Genomic DNA, 23,310 nt, shown 5'->3' on the forward strand with positions numbered 1-23,310 from the left:
CACAGTCTTAATTTCTGACCCACAGGTTCCATGAGCATAAGGAAGGAGTGGTGGTTTTATGCCATTAAGTTTTGGGTGTTTTTTATGCAGCAATGAATAGCGGGAACAATAAAACCAAATTGTGGAAGCCTTGCATACCAGCCTGAGGCATGTGAATTTCATCCTGCAGGTCAATGATTCGCTAACTCTGGTCCGCAGAGCGTGCCCACAGGTGGTCGCATGGGCGGGGGGGGGGGGGGGGGGGGGCCAGGTCAGGAAGGGAAGACCGAGTGCTTGGGGTATACAGCCATCTGCTTCTACCACATGTATCTGCTTTATATGCTAGGTTTCCAAGTAAGCTTTTGCTTGCAGGCTATCATGTGAAGAATAATAGAATACAGATATTGGTGTCCATAAATCAATCAATCAATAAATACATATACATAAATCTATAAAGTCATATTCCTAAAACAGAAGAGCTTCTCACGGACACTGTGCAGGTGTGATGATTCAGTGGCCCCTCCAGGTGTGTGGTGCATGGGCACCTGCACACTCTCCATTGTGAGGCCTGACTCAGTTAGGGGTCATTCTAGTAATTTCTTTGTGTGTGTGTGTGTGTGTGTGTTCATTTATTTTTTTTATTTTAATTTTTTTTATTATATTATGTTAGTCACCATACAGTACATCCCTGGTTTCCAGTAATCTTAGCTCTGATTGTTCTTCAAGCTCACAGTCAGGCCTATGCTACCCTAACAGACCGTACCTTTCCCCTGAGGCTAATTTCTCTCAAACTGACCTGTAATACGCATTGTGCTACCCACATGAGGTCTCTGGACCGCCCTGGAACAGAACTACCTATTCACAGTGAGTTGTCAAGGGCCTCTCCCCACATCTACTTACAGGATCAGAATCTTCAGAGGTTATAACAACTAGCTACTCCCCATGTGAAAAGTAGACTCTACCTCTTGGTAAGAGTAGTTACAAAGTCACAATGTAAAGACTTGAATGTGGGGAGGTCACTAATCAGGGCTGGCAACATAGTCTACCGTAGGGGTAGAGATTGAAAATACGCACTTTTAATATGCTCACTAGGGCATAAGTGAATCTTTAACACATGAAAGTTTAAGAGTCCTGGAATGTATAAATAAATAAATAAATAAATAAATAAATAAATAAATAAATAAATAAAATAGCAGGGCTCCAGGGACTAGGTCGCATAAAGTCAACTCTCTTAAGCGCCATCAGCGTCACAAGAGCCATTCAAGGTTTCTGTGATGGATTTCAGGAGTAACCCGTTAGTTTGGTGCACACTGGACTGGAACAGAGATAAACGGTGAAGAAGGACACCAGTTAGGTTATTTTAGTGACTCAGGAGTATGATGACAAGGCCCTGGAAAATCCAGGAGTCAGCCAGGCTGTATTCCTTTCCAGGGTCTCGAGAGGACAACCCATTTCCTTGCCTTTCCTGGCTTCTGAAGGCAGCCTGCATCCCCTGGCTCACGTTCCAACCTTCAGCTTCAAAACCATCCTCAAATCTCTGTTTCTGGTCTTCCTGCCTCCCTCTCTTCCCTATTAGGGCCCTTGATTACGTTGGCCCACCCAGATAATCCAGGATCACCTTTCCATCTCATCTGAAAGTCCCTTATGCCCCGGAAGATGACATTCACAAATTCTGGGAATTAGGATGTGGAAGCCTTAATGGCCATGATTCTGTCTATTCCATCATCCTTTTCCCTTCTGGGGACCTTCTGAGGAACTGCTGTGTGGAATGAGGGGTGATAAAGCTGGGCTGTTTGTCCTCTGATTTCCATTCTTGATTGGTTGAGGGTTGTCCTGAAACTTCCAGACACTTCCTGACTGTCCTGCCCATGGGCTCAGTGAGCTTCTGTGACACAGTAAAAAGCCCTTGGGCAGAGAAGCAGAGGGACACAAGTGCTATCTTCAGGGATGGCAACTGTTGCTCATAGGTTGTGGGTGAGCTCACAGGTGGACCAAGGGCCAATGGGACAAGGCAATAGCCATGCCTGCTACAGGCTCTGATTACTTTCACTCCAAGATCTGTAATATAATATTACCAGGCTCACCTATCCCTGGGCTAATTTTTCTGCCCCTTCTCCTTCCATTCCTTTTATTGAAACCATATTTTCTGATCAAGGACCTGCAGAAATTTAACCTCATTTACAGAGTGTTCTAGGAGTTAGTAACGTCTTCTGCCCTTTCATGGGCTTTTGCACTTCCTGGTCGCTGGGATCTGACACCACCTGGCTTTATTCCGTAACAATATCTACTATTTTAACACCATCTCTGTTCTGAAACGAGGCAGCTAACTCCTTGAAAGCAGAAGCATATTTTTTAAAGTCATTTCTTTATTTCCATCCAGAGGAACGGTGCTCAATCCATGGCTGGTAAACGGGTACATGGAAAGCTAAGGGCTATGTCGGCTCTGGAGAGCGTGGATTTGTCCAATCAGTTATCAATGATTTCTTTTTTTTTTTTTTTTTAACATTACCTGGATATTTGTGGTTGGTTTGGGAAAGATGGAAGATGTTTCACTTGGGATCTTCCTTCGCATTTTCCTCTCTGTGGTTTTTTGTTTGTTTGTTTTTTGTCTTTGGTGTTTTTTGTTTTTTTTTTTAATACCTAAACCTCAGATTTTACAGAAAGGAGGGAAAAAGTCATGGGTTGGTAAACCAAAGATCACACATGATTTGAGCACTGAGTATTAATTGAGCCTTAAAATCTGCCCAAAAGGTAACCACAAGAGAATGAATCACCACCTTCACCACTGAATCCCTCAGGGCCCTTCTTGCCCCAGAACACCATAACCTAATCTGGGTTTTGGTCCTTTAAGCCCTGGCCCTCTGCACATCAGTGAGCCTGCCAGTAAAGTGGTGGGGAACCAGAGCATGAGAGGCCGAAGAGGTAGGAGACCACAGCAGCGACTTCTTAGCCTGTAATTACTTTTAAGAGGTGGAATAAAGCCTTCATTTTTAAGCAGCAAATGAATGTGATAGTAAAGTGATGGGCTTTAGGAAACGCATCCACCCTATTTTAAACTATGGATGGCACAATCTTGATGTCAGCAAGTTGGCTGCTTTGACTTAGGAAGACATTATTATAATGATTTCACAACTCATTATTCCTTATTTTAAAAAATGCACGCTCCTGATTTTATTGTCCATGGGAATTGCAGAACAGTTACCTGGAGCTTCCTTGTGTAAATCTCACGACTGTTGGTCTTTGTCTAATGAGTTTATCAGTGCTCAAATGAGTTTAAATGAGATACGCATATGATTTCCAGAAGGGGAGGCTTATCATTTTACTTTAATATCATTTGTTCTTTTGCGCTTCCTGTCAACTCTATGTTAGAATGAAAGATTACTTCGGGGAACAAGCAAACCTGGCAGGATGATCTGACTTAAGCCCAGACTGAAGATGGGGTGATTCTCACAGTCATTCTATGGATTGTCTCTTCTGCTTCACTTCTCTTCCTATGTCAGGCTCTCAGATAAATGGCAGATGTTCATCTCCTCACTCATGAACATATTTGCATTGAGGGAAGAGTTACCAGTATCTCCCTTATTATTTTTATATCACTGTCACTACATACAAATACACACAAAAAATGATGTTGGCTAAATATTGGATTGAAAATGATCACTAGAGCAGTGATATAATGAATAAGGAATATAGTTCTTAACTTATACTGTATATGAGTTTTTTGGCAGCATCTAACACACTAGTCTAACTCGGTTAGGTCAGACTTGAGTCATAACTTACGTGCAACTGGACAATATTTTTCATATTTGGGAGTTGTGTTAAGATAATAATCACTTCAATGGAAAGCCACCTATATGCTAGAGGGATGATCTCACTGCCGGGTTACAGAATCTGCTTTCGTTTCTCCTACAAATCCATCACTTTATCTGCTTTTTCTCTCACATTGCCAGTATATGCCCTAACAGATTTATCTATGCCTTTTGATTTATAATGCACATTACTTACCTTATTTTAGATATCTGGCAGAAGATATGAACTCTTTTTATGAATATAAGAGGAGGATAAGATTTAAAAATTAAAATCAATGCAGTTGCCATTGTTCTCCCAATCAACTGGAATGGACACTTTGGTGTTATCTTCGATTCCCTTCTCTCTCTCATATGCCATATATTCAGTCAAGACTTCTAAAGATTAATATCAGGCAGGGTCAGAGAGCAAAGCCACGGTCAAACTACTGATTTTATCATTCTGGCCTTAATATTACTTACTTTCAACCGTACGTGGATAAATGAAATTATACTTAAAGTCTTACTGGAAGGGGCAGTTGGGTGTGGGCATTGACACTGAAACTCAGAATACAAGTGGGCATAATTTTGAAAGATTCACTCCTGTGCATGTGTATGCGTGTGTTTTACTTTTTAATGTATACTTTCATTGATAGAGTCAATTTATTCTGCAAAAACTTATTCTTCAAAATTTCAGGGGGTTCCTTCCAGGTCCGAGACCCTCCCACACTCATCATCATCCTCGTCCAGTCCTGGCCATGTCCCAGACACCAATCTTCTCTGCAAACTGATGTCCACAAACCCTGCACTTATATGCACTGCTCCTTAGTTCAGAACATCACAAAGTCCCCAGGTTCTCAGAAAATAGAGGCCTCCTGAGCGTGAAAGGAAGTCTTCAGAACCTGGCCTCAGCTAAACTCCCATTTGAAACAAGTCCACTCCTCCTACAAGACTGGCTGACAGCTGGCCTCTGTATATCATTTGCCTATTTTAACCCTTATGCCTTTGTTCATGGCACCCACCTCCACTCACCCAAGCATACCTGTCCTGAATCTACAACCTTCTAGAAACTTTCTCTAATCAACGCAGTCTGCAGTGACCGCTCTCACTTGTATATCCTTACAGCCATTTTGCCCCCAATCACTGACCCTTAATTATTCCCTCTCCTATAGTATATAGGCCCTTTCTAAGGTACGTTAATAAAATCTCTTCAGGTAGACCTTAGGCCTGAAAGTGAGATTTTTATCCTTTTTATTATTATTATTTTTTTTCTTTTTAAGTCATCAGTCATCAGTGTGCCTATCACCGAACCTTATTCATATTGGAGCCTGTTAGAGGCATGGCTTGGTGAATTGATAAAGCACATCTACTTCCCCCAAATAGATCCTGGTGTGTAATCTTTTTCTAATTCTTAATTAGTCTGAATAATTCACTCTATGTTCCAATCAAACCTAGGAGATGTTCAAAACAAAAGAAACGAGTTCTGTAATTTGACATGCCATTGAATAAGCTGGGCTCTTTGGTGATTTCTTTATTTGAAAATGAAATGTTGATCTCTGCCCTGGTGAATGTCTGAACCACTTGAAAAGTGCAACACTGAAAATCAAGATCTTTGTTGTGAAGGACAATGGTGCAGTGGTTAAGGCACGTTGCCTCATGGAGAATGTCCCTTCAAACTTGAAAATGAGACCTGCAATTATGGGTGGCAGGGTACTTAAGATGAGAGGACTCTGCCATTCTCTTTAGCTGAAAATTCCTTTGGTAGCAGCAGATTTTGATCCAAGTTCTGAAATCCCACAGCATTCTGTGTGGTTCTTAAACAACCATTGAGCATGCTTTGATTGGGGGAATTATCATAGCACATTGCCTGCTAGTCAACTGATAGTATAAGCCCATGATAACAGTACAGCTCAAATGACCTTTCTACTAACTGACCTGCTAACTAGACAGGGGGGAGAAGTATTCATGAAGATTTTGTGTAAGTTATTTGACTTTTTGCTCATACAAGATAGAAAAGACTCATTTTTTTCCTGGGTTTTCCCTTACAAAGTACAACGATAATCCCTAGAAATAGCACAAGAGACAACCAAAGGAGAACTGTCAAAGGTGCAAAGAGGAACAGAACATGTCAGGGACCTCAGCACTAGAGGAACAACGTGGTGGCAGGGCATCTTAGGGCTACCACCAATAGCAGAAGTGAAAATAAGTCTGGCAGAGCCCAACCTCCAACGTAGCATCAAAAGGCAGTCTAGGTAGGATCGTTCTTCCAGAGGACTGAACTGGAGTCCCATCCACAACACCAGGTGAGCTGAGCAGCCTAGGCAAAGCAGAATGATTGAAACCAGTATCCAGGAGAAGTGTTCTCCTTCCCCATCCCTGGCCTGAAACTCTTCTTCCTCTGTTGAAAGACACCTCACAGTTGGGGTGCTCCAGCCAAGAGACAAGGAGTGGCTCAGCTGACCAGCAAGGGGGAATCCCACCACAACAAATGGCCCAGATTGGGAAGTTTAATTATCTCAAAAGAAATAAATCTATACATAGAACTGAATGAAAATGGAAATATGATATATCAACATATGTGGGATGCAGCTACAGTAGTGCTGATGGGGAAGTTGTTACTGTAGGAAAGAGGTAAGTTTTCAATCAATAATCTAAGCTCCTACCTCAGGAAACTAGAGGAAGAAGACCCAAAGCAAGCAGAAGGAAGGGCATAAGAAAGATAAGAGCAGAAATCAATGAAATTGAAAACAGAAAAACAGTAAAGATGACCAATGAAACAGATATTTGGTTCTTTGAAAAAAAATAAAGTTGATAAAATTCCAACAAGACTGAGAAAGACTTAAAAAAAGAACACAAACATCACTAATATTAGGAATTAAATGGGGAATATCACTATAGATCCTACAGTTGTTAAAGGAATTATAAAAGAATATAAATAACTTTATCATTACAAACTTGATAACCAGAAGAAATAGACCAATTCCTCAAAAACCATAAAAATCCAAACTCAACAGAGGTGAATAAGGTAATCTGAATAGTTATATAACTACTAAGGAAATTGAATTTATAATTTAAAATCTACCAAAGCACTCTCTAAGCCCAGTTGGCTTCACTGGAGAATTCTACCGAACATTTAAAGAACAATTAATATAATTTTACACATTTTTTTTCCCCAAAGACAGAACTAGAGAGACCACTTTCCACCTCATTTTACGAGGTCAGTAAAATATCTTGATACCCAAACTAGAAAATCAAAACTACAGTCCATCATCTTCATAGACTTACATGAAAAAAAAAAGAATCAACAAAATATTAGCAAGTCAAATCCAACACAGTAGAAAATGAATATTACACCATGACTCAGTAGGATTTACTCCAGGTATATAAGATGGGCTCAACATTTGAAATCAATCCATATAATTTACCACATCAACAGGCTAGAAAAGGAAACAGCATATGACTGTGTTAAGTGATGCAGAAAGAGCATATGACAAAATCCAACATCCATTCATGATAAAAACACTCATCAAATTAAAAATGCTACAGGGAATCACCTTAACCTTATAAACAACAGCTACAAAAAAATCTACAGCTAACAACATACCTAATAGTGAATGCTATCCCCTTAAGCCCAGAAACAGACAAGAACACCATTTCTCATCACTCTTATTCAACACAGAATTGCAAACTCTAGCCACCTCGATAAAGCATGAAAAATAAATGAAAGAAATATAATTGTAAAGTAAGAAATAATACCACCCTTATTTAGAGATGACATGATGATTTCCTTTAAAAATCCAAGGAGTCTATAAAAATGTCTTAGAACTCATAAGTTTGATGAAGTCACAGGCTACAAGTTCAACATACAAAAAGTAATTACCATGAAAGACTATGGACTCTGAGAAACAAACTGAGGGCTTCAGAGGGGAGAGGGGTGGGGGACTGGGATAGGCCGGTGATGGGTAGTAAGGAGGGCACGTATTGCATGGTGCCCTGGGTGTTACATGCAAGTAATGAATCATGGAACTTTACATCAAACACTAGGGATGTACTCTATGGTAACTAACATAATAGAATAAAAAATTATTATTAAAAAAAGTAATTACATTTTCTATATAGCAACAATGAGTATGCCAAAACCAAAATTTAAAACAATACAATTTACAATCACATCAGAAGAAATGAAACGCATAGGTATAAACTTCCCAAGACACGTACAGGGTCTGTATGCTGAAAATTACAAAGTCCTGATGAAAGTGATCAAGTAAGACCTAAATGAATGGAAAGACAGGCTATGTTCATAGATTGGAAGACCAAGATCAGAGTGCCAGCGAGGCCAGGTAAAGGCTTTCTTCTGGATCACAGCCTTCTTGTGTCCCCACATGGTGGATGGGGCTCCAGAGCTCTGTGGAGCTTCTTCTAAGACAACACTAACCCCATTCATGAAAGCTCTGCCCTTATGCCCTAGTCACCTCCCAAGGACCCCATCTCCTCATACCATCATTTTCAGGGCCTAGGATTCAAAATACGAATTTCGGGCTGAGGACATTCATACCATAGCAAACTACTGATACTGCAACTACTTGGATGACTCTTCGGGGAATTATACTGAATAAAAAAGTCAATTCCAAAGGCAACATACTATGATTCTATTTCTGTAACATTCCTGAAATGACAAAATTATGAAAAAGGTGAACAGATTAACGATTGGTAGGGTCAGAGTCAGGGGTATCGTGGTGATAATTGGTGTATCCTTGTCATGCTAGAACTGTTCCGTATCTTGACTATCAACATCAGTACTCTGTGATATTACGGCATGCTGTTGCAAGATGTTAGCCTTCAGGGAAACTGGAACATTGTTTTCTGGATCTTTCTCTAATATTCCCTACAACTGCATGTGAATCTACAACTATCTTGAAATACATAGTTTAAATTTTTAAAAAGGACATACTTAAATTTTTAAAAAGGCATTGCAGCCATCATCGGAAACACAACCTATGGCACTATCCAGTGAGATTCGTAGGATTCCTTCTGGCAGGCCAAGGATTGCTGTGTATTCACTGGAGCAACACCCATTGGAAGAAAATGATTGTTCTGGTGAGAAACGCACTGTGACATCCTTTAGTGAAATTATGACACTAAGTCCTACTGCCTACTCTGGTGTCCCCTATGCTCCAAATTGTACCAGCTGATTTTTCCACGACATCTTGGGTTCTTCTTTGACTCTTTTCTGCTACCCAAAAGTAGCAGAGGGAAAGAAGAAATTGTGACAGATGACTCTTCTCTTTGTGTCCCCTGGATTCAGCTACGCCTGGAACTAGTTCGATGTGAGAGCAAAGGAGAAGAGGAACATGCTAGAAGTCCATTTGGCACGTCATGCATTTTCCTGTGGACCTCCAGTCTCCTTTTGACAATCTTATCTCTTCCAACAAAAGAATTAGGGATTGGAAATAGGGTATAAGAGAGGTCATCTCTGTGTCAGCCAGGCTCCTTAAAAAGCCACCAGTGCCAGAGAAATAAGTGAGAAGTTCTATGAAGGAAATTCATTGTGTGTCCCTGATCACACACTTTGTTTTCTGATTCCCCGCAACTATTCCATCTTTACTGGCTGGAACATTGTGGGCTCATAGCAAATGCTAATTCTTCCATGTTCATTCCCCATCCCCAGATTTTCTAACTTTGAAATAAAAACAAACCTACTATTTTACTATGATTTTACATTTTCATTTATCAGGGTCCTTAGAATTTATCTCAGATTCTTTTTAATTTTCTCTAGTTGGCATGCCGGGGAGGGAGACCATCATATATTTACACGATAAAGTGGGGTTAACGGGCACAAAACACAGGTGTTACTGTCTAAGAAACTACAGAAGGCAAAAGAATTTACCCTTAGTAGAACTCCCCCAGCAAAATCATACCTTACATGTTTGTAAACATAGTGAGTAATCCCTGAACAGTAACTTCACAAGCCTCAATTGATTAGGGCACTTAGGCTTTCCTGTCAATAACCAACTCTAACTGGTTTCTCAGCTTCAGGTATCAACCCTATTCTATGGTTCTCGTCACTAAAATCACCAGAGGAGCTCTTAAAATATACAGACACTCAGGCTCCACCAAAGGAGGTTCTGACTTAGTCGGGGATGGGTCTTGTGTTTTAGTGTGTTGAAATGGTCTCCAGAAGGTTCTACTGTGCAGCCGGGGTTGAGAATCAGGGCTCTGTAGTGAAGAATAATCTTCCTGGAACAAAACTGTGGTTCTTGCTTGCATGGTGCACACGATGACTTCTCGGCACCCCTCTGGTTCCTAAGCTGGGAGATATGACACACGTCTTTCTGGGGATTTCTGGAAGTGCAGATGCCCTATGCTGGAGCTACTGAATCCGAATCAGGGGGCATTGTCGAAGAGCTCCACAGATAGTGCCCACTCTGGTTAAGAACCAGGGATAGTAGACTCTAAACTCTAAACTTCTTTAATATATCTTTCAAGACCTGCCGGGGAACTGCCTCTCGTCTTCCACAATCACTGTCTCGTATGCATGCCAATTTCGTACCTTAGGAAACTGTTGCATTTCCCTAAACCCTGGCTTCCCTGGATTCCCACAACAGCTCACCTTCCTTGTTTCCCTCTGTCAGGCCAATCCTCTTCTGACTCATCTGCAACCTCCTATTCCTCTAAAAAGGAATGAAATAAATACTCAAGGCTCTTAGTCCCAGTTTGCAATCCAATGTGTAATTTGACTGAATTAAGAAAAAAAAAGTGCCGTGTATTTTCTCAACTTTATGCTTTGGTATGTGCTCTACTCTCTCTAAGACTACCTTTTTCTTGCTACCCTTTCCAACTTTTTTTTTTTTAATTCCTATTTATCATTTAAAATTCAATTCATTTTTCTACTTCTCTATGAAGTCGGTAGCAAAGTTGGGCTTACCCTCCATTGTGTATTTGTGGTGTAAGCTCTATTGAGGAGTCTTTTATAAATGATCCCTTATTTCCCTGTCTCCACCCAGTGAACAGTGAAATCCACAGGATAGAAGGAAGGAAGGAATCTTATTGAACATTGTGACCGGTGGAATTAGTATTTGCTGAGTGACTGAATTTAATAAATAGTATCGTGGGCCCGCCGCGTGTAGGAGTCCATGCTCCTTAGCCGATTTCAGTTATGCTATCTAACTTGTTTTGCTGTTGCAATAAAAATGTGACCCTATCATTTCTCATATTTTTAAGAGAAACAACATTTATTCACAAATTTCTGCTCAGAGGTGTAGAAAAGTTAACTAGCTGCATGGTTACGGTGTTTGTTTAAATCCTTAGAAATCACCTTCGAGGAAGGCAAAGCTGCAAATTGATAGGAGATGCCAAACAGGGTTAATCCAGTTGGGGGGAAAATGAAATATTTACTATCAGAATAATCCGGATTTGTTGGAAATAGAAGTCTGGAGCTTTGTTGTCTGGGTCTTAACCGTTTTGAACAAATTTCTGAGCATTCTTTTGGCTTTGTCTAGTTAACATTAAAAGTCCACCTGTCATTAGATTATCAGGGAAGTTTAAGAATCACGGCTTTGACTTTGCACTTACATTTTAAAACCTAGAAGTAGAAGTCCACGTATTTATGGCTCTAAGTAATGAAGAACCTCACAGCAGGATTCCAGGCTTAAAGACAAAAGGAAATAAGCACTGGCATTTAGGGAAATAAAAGTTGTAACAAGCATTAATAATGACAAAAGCACTCGAGATAATATCTGAAAATCCTGGGAAGTCACGCTGAAAATGTTCTCCCTCAGCAAATAGCACGAGATTGTAAGCACTCCTGTAGAGCTAACAACTACCATTCCACCAACAGCAACTAACAGAACAGGAAGAAGGAAAGGTATACAAATTTCTCAGATTCAAAAATCAGAGACTGTATACCAAACAAAAAACAAGTTTAAAGGATCTAGATATACCCCAGTTTTATAAACCAGTAGTATTAAACAAAGAAGGGGCATATCTCCTCTTCATCCAGGAGCTGTTTGGTTTGTCGACTAATTGCATTGTCCCGCGCTAAGAGCTAGAAGTGTTTCAGACAAACAGACATCGTTCTGCCCGCAAGGAACGTGAAAGGTAGACAATAGGCAAGATGTCTGAATACAAACAAAATGATATGGGTGGTCAGAGAGGCTACAGCTTTTCAGACAAAGGCTTGTTAAGGTCAATATGATTTAGACAAGGAAATGTGAGTGGGGAGAGAGCAGGTTAAGTAAAAGGAATGCAGGAAGACTAAGGATGGTGTGTCTTTTAGGAATGGCTGCCATATTGGGTTCATTTTGGATAGTGGTTAGAGATGAGGCTGGAGAAGAGGGTCAAACCTTCAAAGACACACATGTTGCTTACAAATTTTTTACAGTAGTCTCTTGGGGAGACTGGGTTCTGGTCAGGAGAATGATGGAATCAAATGTATTTGGGGACAGGAGGGTAATTAATCTGACAAATGTGCATAGAACAGATCAGAACAGTTAGAAGTTGGCCACTAACCAGAGCCCAAAGAAGGCTGTTGTAACGATGCACAAGTTACTTAATTGGGACTTGGATTAATGATGGCAATGCAAGTCAGATGGCCAGAGAGATACCTCCCACGTAGATCAAGAAGGAAGGAGGAATTAAAAAGATACATTTTGAGCATACGTAATCTGAAGGAATGGCGGGACATTGGCATGAGCTGTGTGAGATGGAGAGAGGGACCTCCAGGGAACAGCAGAGTTGAGGGAAGATGTTCAGTTTTTACTCTAAACATGTCAGTGAAAGTTGGTCTCTTGCCACAAAGAGGTAAAGAAGTCAGTTAAAAGACAGTGATGGGAGGAAAGAAGGCAAGGACTTAAGGGAATAATCCTCCAGGAGGCAGGAAAAAATAAAATCAAAATTCAGGTGGTGCACATAGACTTGGGGAAAGGTAGGATGCTTCCTTCTCCAAGACAGGAGAGAGGGAGGAGAGAATGCACAAAGATGGACCTCGGGCATTGAAATGATTGAAATGTAATGAAACAATTGAGGTCTTCTAACTTAAGGGGATAGCTATAGATTTATAGGATTTTAAAAAAGAGGCCCAAAGGAAATAGACTTTCTCATTAAAAAAAAAAAAAAAGACAGAAAGAAAATGGTGTCCCCATCGCACACAATATCCTTGTCCAGTGCTGCAGATGCCAAAAATATATGAAAGGACACTTTGCACAGACACCATCAATGTCAATGTGGGACTGAGTAAGGTGAGTGAGTGGTTCAGTCTCACTGCACTTCAAGATCTCTAACAGACATATATGAAGACGTAGGATGAGCAAACTCCCAGTTACTGAAGTGAGCAATTTTGAGGACAAAAAATAACAAAGTTAGAAGAAAAGATGTGTGTCACCATCCTTTTCCATCTTTGACCCCTCCTACCTTCATAGCTTCAAATCCAAAGACGCTAAATGTGTTCATAGGGACAGCAACAAATAAATGACTTAGAGAATCAGAAATAGAGGTCATTTACTTCACTCACTGCAGAAATGCACTCATAATGTTGCTAACAATAATAATAACAATAATGGCCCAGCTGCTGTCTGAATGATTTAGAATACGGTAAGCTTATGGTACTTTGGGAAACAACATTCTTTTTTTTTTTTTTAAAGATTTTATTTATTTATTCGACAGAGATAGAGACAGCCAGTGAGAGAGGGAACACAAGCAGGGGGAGTGGGAGAGGAAGAGGCAGGCTCATAGCAGAGGAGCCTGATGTGGGGCTCGATCCCATAATGCCGGGATCACGCCCTGAGCCGAAGGCAGACGCTTAACCGCTGTGCCACCCAGGCGCCCCTGGGAAACAACATTCTGGTTGGAAGTAGAAGTTTCCTTTCCCCACTTACATGGGTTTTTCCAGCCCCTTCTGGAGTAAGATGGAATAATACATCTGCAGATATTTGAAGAAGAGAGCTGGGCTCCATCCCCAAGTGTCCTAATTCCCACACTAAATGTTTCTCCACCGAGTCCTCTTAGTGAGAGGGCTTCACCAACTCAGCATGTTTCCCGGATGCTCAAATCAGTCTTCTTTCAATACAGAGGAGGACCCCCCATCACGATGAACACGGGCTTCAGCCACCTTGCCCCCCTTGCTCCTGTCCCTGTGTCTGCTACATCAACCTTCAGATCTCATTGACTCATTGCTGACTCATCTAGTAGGGACAGACTGTCCCAACATTCCATGGGCTCCCGTGAATGTTCCACCTTCTCCTTCAGGTAAGTTGGGAGCTTGCAACTAGTTTTGGGAGAAGGATTCTGAACACAAGTGAAGCTTGTCACTTCCTGGTTGAGGGAATGAAGAGCCACTGTTGTCCCCTCATCTCCCTCTTCCACTAGAGTGGCTACCTTGGAGGTCTTACGTTCAAAATGGACAGGGGCCACCTGACTCGCTTGAGCAACTAATTATTTTAACTATTAAGCTACTGATGGTTGAGGGAATGATTTATTTATATATTTTAAAAATATTTATTTGTGTTTTTATGCATAGCCCAGCCTATCTTAATTGTGATCAACTAATTTCCATACCATTTTTTCACATGAACTTGTTTTAAGCTGATCTTCCTCCTTTTTCTGTTTTAATTTGATTAGCATCTTATCCTAGTCTTTGCGACAAAAAAAAGAGATCCTCTGTTTTCTCTGTAACGGTTCCCAGGTCATTACGTGACACATCTGTAGATCCGCCTCCTTGAACATCCTTTCCTTGCTGTCTCACACTCGCATCTAATCCATCAACAAGCTCTGCTTCTTCTACCTCCAAACTCCGCTCCAGCCACATCTCTTTTCCAAACCACGATCCTTGCGCGCACTGCGTACTAACTGACCCCTCTTGTTTCTAGGCTCACTCTTAACAATCTCTTCAAAGAAAATAGAACCATATTTCAGAAACGTAAATCAACAAATCCTGCTTAAAACGCATCTGTGGCCTTTGTGAGGGTTTGGTAGAAAAAGGTGGAAAGAAAAGGGAAAAAAAAGTTCTATTGCAGAATTAACGAGAAGCCTCTCATCTGTCCCTCTAACCTTGAAGACAGGAGCTGTGATCTTAATGGGAAAGTTGTCCTGTAGCATTCACCCCCCAAATAGTGGCATGTGGGCTGCCCTGGGAAGATATGGACCCAAAACTCAGAGAAAACCACTGAGAGACGTAAACGTCAAAATGAATTCACTGGAGTAATACATGGGCACAAAAGAGCTGTGGGTCATCTGCAGTAGGCACAGATGTGCTGAGAAGCCTGCTGTAGACAGGAAGCTGGTGACAGTAATCCAAATAGGAAAAATTAATGACACCAACAACACAAGAATTGGTGATCTACATGGAGAAAAATGGTAAATCTGAGCGAGGCAGTGAGAAGGAACAGTGTCATTTGGTAAGTAAACGAACATGAGTTATTTTGTAGTGTCTCTCCAGGAAAGAGTCAAAGATGGACTGGAGTGTCTGTGCAAGGACCCCAATCACTGGCTTCCAGAACTAAGGCTGAACCACATGCTCAGCTATCACAGCTGCTAAAGTATGCCTACCGAGATTTTATTTTGAAAAGTTATTTTCTTTTTCATCTTACTTTCTTCTCTTCTAAGGAATCTGAATATACAATATTCCCAAACTCGTCCTGTTTCAAAATAATTTAGAATCAATGAGCTCCACGGATGCCACTTCCCCAACACCAATAGCCAATTTTCTATGGAAGTTTGTGGATCGCTCATAGGACTTCATAGAAAAATACACTAACAGTATTTTTGGAAAAGGGGGTGATGCCTAATCTTTAGTTTTTGATCCTATAATGGCTGAGTAGTCGAGAATCTTGAAAAAATGATTCTGAAAAACTGGGTAAATTGACGGATGAAACATCGTTAGTGGGTGTTAATCTTGAACTCTGTTACATTTTACTTCACTCTGCTGCTTTTGACTCTCTCCTTTCCAGTGGGTTCCAGTCTGAATGCAGTGGTGGCACTGGCTCTGTCCTGGACCATGAAGTAAACCAAAATAACTCACTTTACACCTTCACTGCTTCATCTTTGTTTTGATACTTAATGATGGGACTGCATCCTCAACCAAGCAATGGCTTTGTTTGGAAATTGTAATTGTCTACATTACAAATAGTTCTGTGCAGGTCTATCCATCTATCTCCCCATCTTCTCTCTCCTACCTGAGTCCCTGGTATCCTTGAACACTGAGGATAGAGCCTGGTAGTGACTACAGATTCACTGCACTGTAATAATTACAGTAATATGATGTAATCATATCATACTAGTTCATATCTGCTGAGGACTTTCAGGCACTTAAGGCTTTTTATTACCTTGGGTAAACAAAATACCAAATGAGGGAGGTCCAAGGTTAATAATTCACTCATAAAATAATATCAAGCTTTTGGATCTGTGCAACTCTTGGCTTTCCCTTCATGCTTCCAAGATGGCTGCTATAGCCCCAGCATCCAGTCTTCAGACAACACCTCCAAAATTAAGAAAGAAGAAGAGAGCTTTTTCTAGATGTATCTCATTTCTTTACCAAAAGGGAAAAAAATTTTCGCAGAAACCCCGACCGTCTTCTGCCAGGCCCCATCAGACACAATGTAATCACGTGTTCACCTCTTAACCAATGCCTGGCAAAGGATAATGGGATTGCTACAATTGACTTTGTCCTATTGAGTCTCATCCCCTGACACTGGGGGAAGAGCTCACCTTCCCTGAGTGCCTCATTCCTCAAAACTTGAACAAAATCTGATTCTCTTAGCTGGAGATATTGAGAGGAAGCTCTTGGCAGAGTGCTGTTTGCCCCGGGTAGATCCTATCAGTGTTCTCATTGAATAAATGAGGAAATGAAGGCTTAGGAGACTTACATCACATCTCCAGGTCACATAGCAAGCATGTAGCAGAGGTGGGACTTGAACCCAACCTGATTCAAGTGACTTCAAGCCCTCTCGTCGACTAAGCTATGCTAGTTCTCAATGAGTATGAAGCATGGCACAATTTCAAGACTATCCTCCTTGAAACAGATAAAACCAGCATTTAAAAAAAAAAAAGATGTATTTATTTATTTGAGAAAGAGAGTGAGCAGGGGGAGGGGCAGAGGGAAAGGGAGAGAGAATCATCAAGCAGATTCCTCACCCAGCACAGAGCCCTACGTAGGGCCCAATCTCACAGCCCTGAGATCATGACCTGAGCTGAAACCAAGAGTCAGACACTTAACTGATGAGCCACACAGGTGCTCCAAAACCAGCATTTTTTATTTCTAATCCTCCCCAAGAAATACTCTAGATCCTCACCGAAGGCCTGAACTCCAGAAAGAGACCAGCCACCAAACAAGGTCCTTGCAGCTTCCCTTGGAGTCTGAGAAAATGGAGCGGCACCCACAGAGAGTGAGGCCAGCAGGCAGGAGGGGAGGGACAGGGCCTCCCTGCCATACCCAGGAAAGAGGGAACACCCAGGCTCTGAAACCTTCCCAGGAGTTCTTGACGTAGCTCTGGAAGCAGTGAGATGGGGGTGGGAGCAGAAATAGAGCACATAAGGCCATAGTGTTTCTCGGAGGGCTTACAACTGTAAGAAGGAGACACAAATTCTCAGTCTCAGCACTAGGGAAGAAGCCTCATGTCCAGGCAGCAGGAGCTGCAGTAGTCAAGTGCCATCAACCTGCTCCCCTCCCATTCCTGTACCTTAACCATCTCTAACCCCTAGAGAAGAAAAGCCTTCAGATCCCAGCGACCAAATTTATCTATGCTTCTTAGTCATTCAAGACTTTTTACCACCTTATCCCTTCCCCAACTGGCTTTCTTTTTTTTTTTTTAAGATTTTATTTTTATTATTTATTTGACAGAGAGAGACAGCCAGGGAGAGAGGGAACACAAGCAGGGGGAGTGGGAGAGAAAGAAGCAGGCTCCCAGCGGAGGAGCCTGATGTGGGGCTCAATTCCAAGACTCCGGAATCACGCCCTGAGCTGCAGGCAGATGCTTAATGACTGAGCCACCCAGGTGCCCCCCCAATTAGCTTTCTGACAATCAGCTTATACTAATGGACCAACTCACATGAGTAGCCCCTACATTTATTTTGCATACTTGCTATCCATTTGTTTCCTTCTTGTATTTTCTATGATGAGTTGTCTGTGCTCTCTGCTTAGAATGATTTTATTTATCCATGAAAGTGTTCAATAATGTTGCTAGTTCCACCACCTCACCATATGTATGTGTGGGCACGTACACTTACACACATTCATACCCACACAGACGTGAGAATGTCCCACACTTCCAAATAAGGTCACGGGGATGAAAGGTACTCAATAGGACTTATAGTCAACGGTACCGTAATAGCATTGGATGGTGACAAATGGGGGCTACACTTGGGGTGAGGGTAGCGTAACGTATGGGGTTGTCGAATCACTATGTTGTACACCTGAAACTAATGTGACATTGTGTGTCAACTGTACTTCCATAAATAAATAAATAAACAAACAACAGTTTGTAAATTCCAAGTGGGTAAAATTTTAAATAAAAAAATAAAACAATGAAAGTTCTAGAAAGAAATAAATGTGAAGTTTAGATAAGACTTTTTGAAAGTGTTTGGTACACGGCATCAAAAACAGAAACCATATTTCACTCGTTTATGGAACATAAGAACTAGGAAGATCGGTAGGGGACGAAAGGATAAAAAAAGGGGGGGGTAATCAGAAGGGGGAATGAACCATAAGAGACTATGGACTCTGAGAAACAAACTGAGGTCTTCAGAGGGGAGGGCGGTGGGGGAATGGGATAGGCTGGTGATGGGTAGTAAGGAGGGCACATATTGCCTGGTGCCCTGGGTGTTATACACAACTGATGAATCATCGAACTTTGCATCAAAAACCAGGGATGTACTGTATGGTGACTAACATAATATAATAAAAAAAATTAAAAAAAAACAGAAACCATAAAAGAATGATTATAGAGAAACGTATGGATTAAATATGTGAAAATCACTATAAAAAACCTCAAAATATTGTGGCATTTATCAGACAAATGGTTACTAGTTTTAATATACAAGGAGCTTTCACATGTCTTTAAAAAGAATAACCCCAGCAAGGAAATGGATGAAGGTTTAGAATAGATAATTCACAGAAAATAAGCAAATTTTCAAAAAATATATATGAAAAAGGTCAGTATTTTTTTTGTAATTAAATAAGCGGTAGTTAAAAGTAAGAGTTTTTTTTAACCTCAAACCGAAAAGTCAAAGCCCCAATCATAATACCCATGTTGGTGAGGTATCGTAACTCCACCATCATGCAAACTCTTATAGTAATAAAACTAGAGGGGCACCTGGATGGCTTAGTCGGTTAAGGGTCTGCCTTCAGCTCAGGTCACGATCCCAGGTCCTCAGGTCGAGCCCCACACAGGGCTCCCTGCTCAGAGAGGAGTCTGTTTCTCCCTCTGCCCCCTCCCCCTGCTAGTGCGTGCTCGTTCACTCTCTTGCTCTCTCTCTCTCTCACATGCACTCTCTCTCAAATAAATAAAATCTTTTTTTAAAAAAAGTAATAAAACCATAAATTGGTGCAGCTTTTCCAACTATGCAATTTGGCATTATGTGCATTACCCTAAAAAGTTTTAAATATAGATCTATATACCGTTTGATTTAATGATTTCTCCTTTAGGAATTTCTCCATAGGAAATCATTAGCCAAGATTTGCCTGCAGGGATTTTTTTTTGCGGCATTGTTTAGGACAGGGAAATAAATAACCTAAATATTCATCAATAGACAGTTAAATTATTTATGGTACGACACATTAGTTGGAATGCAATGCGACCATTTAAGTGGAAAGTAATAAAACTATTTAATTTTGTACAAAATATTTGCAATGCATTGTTATTAGCAAAATTCTGTTCTTAAGTGCATTTTAAATATATATGCATTTATGCATAGAAGCAAGATAAAAATGAAGGGTTTTGCATGTTTTCCCCTTTTCTACAAATTTTATACAATAAAAATGTATTGCTTTTGTAAAAAAACAAATTTGTCTTTATCTGATCCATCTTTTCAGGACCTTTTTACATATGATCTTCATAAAATCTTCTCTGATTTCCCCAAAGATGTCATTCCTTCTCATGAAGTCCTATAGCACTCATTGTCTATACAACTCATAAAATATTTATGAAAACCCACCTGTGCTGTATGTTTTGTTGTTATTGTTCTCTGTACATGGCTCATCTTCCTCATTATACCATCAGTTCCTAAAAGGTCAGAACTTGACATTTACGCTTTAGTATTCCCATAAAATACTTCGCAATTAATATGTGTTCAGTAAACTGAACCATTATAATGAGGTTTTCCCTCGTCATAAAGCTTTCCGAGATATTGCATAACGAAGGATCCTAAAAATGCAAGAGCAAAAGAAATGACGTCCTTTTAACCACGGCATCTGGTGACACACAGTGACTGGTATCCATGCCCTTGTATAGTCTCCTCCCACATTGACGCTGAGCTTGGCCATGTGACTTTCCTTGGCCAATTGGACATCAGCAAATGTGATGCCAGCAAAGGCTTAATAAACACTTGTACAATGAGGCTTGCTTTCCTGGGACACCACCACCAGCATTTAAAAAAGAAAAAAAATAATCCAGTCTATCCAACTGAAGGGGCCACAAGAAAAATCCCAAATTACTCTAGACAACAACTTCAATTAACTGCCAGTCCTTTGAATGAAGCCCTCTTGAATCATTAGCCTCAGGCCAGACACCAGTTGAGAGAAGTTGACTAAGTAACCCCAGGCCAAGGCCAGAACTGCCCAGCTAACTCAAACCAAATACAGAATTACAAGCACATGAATGGTTGTTGGTTTAAGCCACTAGATTTTGGAGATTATAGCTGACACTTATCCCTATCACTACTTCCTATCCCGCCTGTTGCCCCAGCTGAACTCCATCCATCACAGGGTGTGCCTAATGGGTCAAAACACTTTCACCTGAGTCCTGACTCGACTTCACAATCTTTTCCACGAGGACTCTCTCTGGGCAGCCCTTTCCAATCATAGGAGCTGACATGTAAATTTGAAACTTTGCCATCCCTGAATAAGATCAGCCTTTCTCTTGCCTAAATTGAGACAGACAAGGTTTTGAATAAGATTGTAAACCTAAGTGTCAGAGAGTTCCAACTTGTAGTCTGAGTTAGATTGTTTTTAACAAGCAAGGCAGTTCTGCTGCGAATTCATCTGTCCATAATTACACTATCAGACGGGTAGCAACATATATCAGGCTGGCTTCCATCTTACGGGGGGACTGGTACGTGCCGACCTACTAAGGTCCTAAGGAAGGAAGGAAGGAAAGGAGGTAGGCATCGGGTAACAATTACCATTTGCTGTATATTCTACACACCCTTCCTTCTGTTTAAGCAAAGAATTTAACGTCAAAATCCATACAAATCTCAGGGGAAGCCAGTGTGGTAGTCCAACTTTACTTTAGGCGAATTTGGCCATCTGCACCCCACTTTCCTTATCTGTAAATTGAGGACTGTTACATCTGTCCCTTACAGGGATCTTATGGTAACAAATGGGATAATATACATGAAAACATATTCTTCGGGGGAAACTAGCTATAATTATCATAATTTAAGAGAACACAGAAATCAACTTGTGTTCACCAAAATGTGATACATCTTTCGATTGTTGTCAATTGAATTCCTAACCAGGTATGTGAATTTAAATTTTGTTTACGATGATTTCAATGAAACCATAATTCAGCTATTTTAATATCAGTCCAGCTGTTTTATCATCAGTAATTTCAGTTTGGGTAGAATCCTATTCAGATAAATTATATGCATATTGGAAACTCTAGCAAGTGTAGTATTTCTCTGAGAAAGCATTTTGTTTTATGCTCTAAAAGGAAAATTCTCTGAAGTCAATGATAGTTTATAAAACAAAAGATTGATCAGTAAAATTTTGCAAATGAAGTTGTCATATCTAAAATTGAAGCATGTCTGATTTTTTTTAAAAAGATTTTATTTATTTATTCGACAGAGATAGAGACAGCCAGAGAGAGAGGGAACACAAGCAGGGGGAGTGGGAGAGGAAGAAGCAGGCTCATAGCAGAGGAGCCTGATGTGGGGCTCGATCCCAGAACGCCGGGATCACGCCCTGAGCTGAAGGCAGACGCTTAACCGCTGTGCCACCCAGGCGCCCCAGCATGTCTGATTTTTAGCCTAAAGTAAAATTTTAACTGCTTTAATAGGTAAAGTTTCTGGTTATCTATGACTTAACAGAAACTTTTCCTTCAACCAAAAACAAATGTAACATCCATGGTGATTGAAAAATCTTATAATCAGCCATAAATCATAGAAATCTTGTCACTAAGAGGTATCTAACCCATCATTTTAGAATTCTCCAATTTGTGCTGCAAAGTAACATACTGGGGGAGGGGGGAGAAAAGGAAAGAGAGAAAAGACCTCTCCATGTCATCTTCCACGCTTAGTCTAATGCATAAAGCCAGCAAAATAGAGTTGAGGAAATATATACATAGTTCAACTTTCCCCCCATTTCTTCTCAGATTTGTCTTATCATTCTGTAGTTAAACCCATTTTCATATTCCCTTTCATCCTGTGTAAACGTAGGTGCCTGAACATAAGTTTTGAAATCCAACCTGGATATAAGCAGTTTCAAGGCAACTCTCTCTTTTTTCATGGGTTTCGCCTCTGTCTTCTGTAGTCCTTCCCAGTCCCTAAGCGTAGTTGAGCAGCCGTTAGTATTAGGCACACTTTAAGGATGAAGCATTCAAAACCTGGAGAGATGACTCTGATCGAAAGAAAACCAACAGAAGCAAGCCCAGCTGTCTGGACTTCTGGCTGAGGCACGGCTGGTTATTCTGGGCCACCTTCAAACACACTGAGTAATGGAAACATGGAGGGGTCTCAAATCCCTTTTCCAAGATGGTGTGGTTAGCCTGCGGGCGCCGGCCTTGCTGGCATCGCGCTGAGCAACAGGAGCACAGCCACCAAACGGCTTCCTTTCAGGTCAGGGGAACAGCTGTGCTCCGGGGGCTGTGGCACATCTGAGATCTCTTTTCCCCATCTTATTGGGTCAAACCCACAGGTCAGTTCCTGACCTTTGTGTCCCGACAGTTATGCTCTGCAAGACTCGTCTTCTTCTCTGCGCTCTGGACTTTGGAATTGCCTGGTCAGGCTTTGGGGGTGGGGGTGGAGGGGCAGAGCCCCTTTCAAGAGTCACTGAAAGTGCCTACTTGTGTCCCCAGCCCCCCGTCTGCAGCCCAGGCACAGAACCAGCCCCCTTTGAACCAGCATGCAATTACAATCTCTGTAAGGTGCAAGGCCATTCCTCGGGGCCTGAGCAAGGGAAATAACTTGGAATAACTGAGTTTCTTTAAAGGGAGGGAGGGGCGCCTGGGTGGCGCAGTCGGTTGAGCATCGGACTCTTGGTTTCAGGTCAGGTCGTGATCTCAGGGTTATGGCATTGAGCCCCATGTGGGGCTCTGCGCTGATCACGGAATCAGCCTGAGATTCTTCCTCCTTTTCCCTCCAACCCTCCCCTTGTGCTCTCTCACTCTCTCACTGAAAATAA

The sequence above is a fragment of the Ursus maritimus genome, unplaced genomic scaffold (genome assembly GCF_017311325.1).
Source record: "Ursus maritimus isolate PB19 unplaced genomic scaffold, ASM1731132v1 scaffold_6, whole genome shotgun sequence".
Taxonomy (NCBI): Eukaryota; Metazoa; Chordata; class Mammalia; order Carnivora; family Ursidae; genus Ursus; species Ursus maritimus.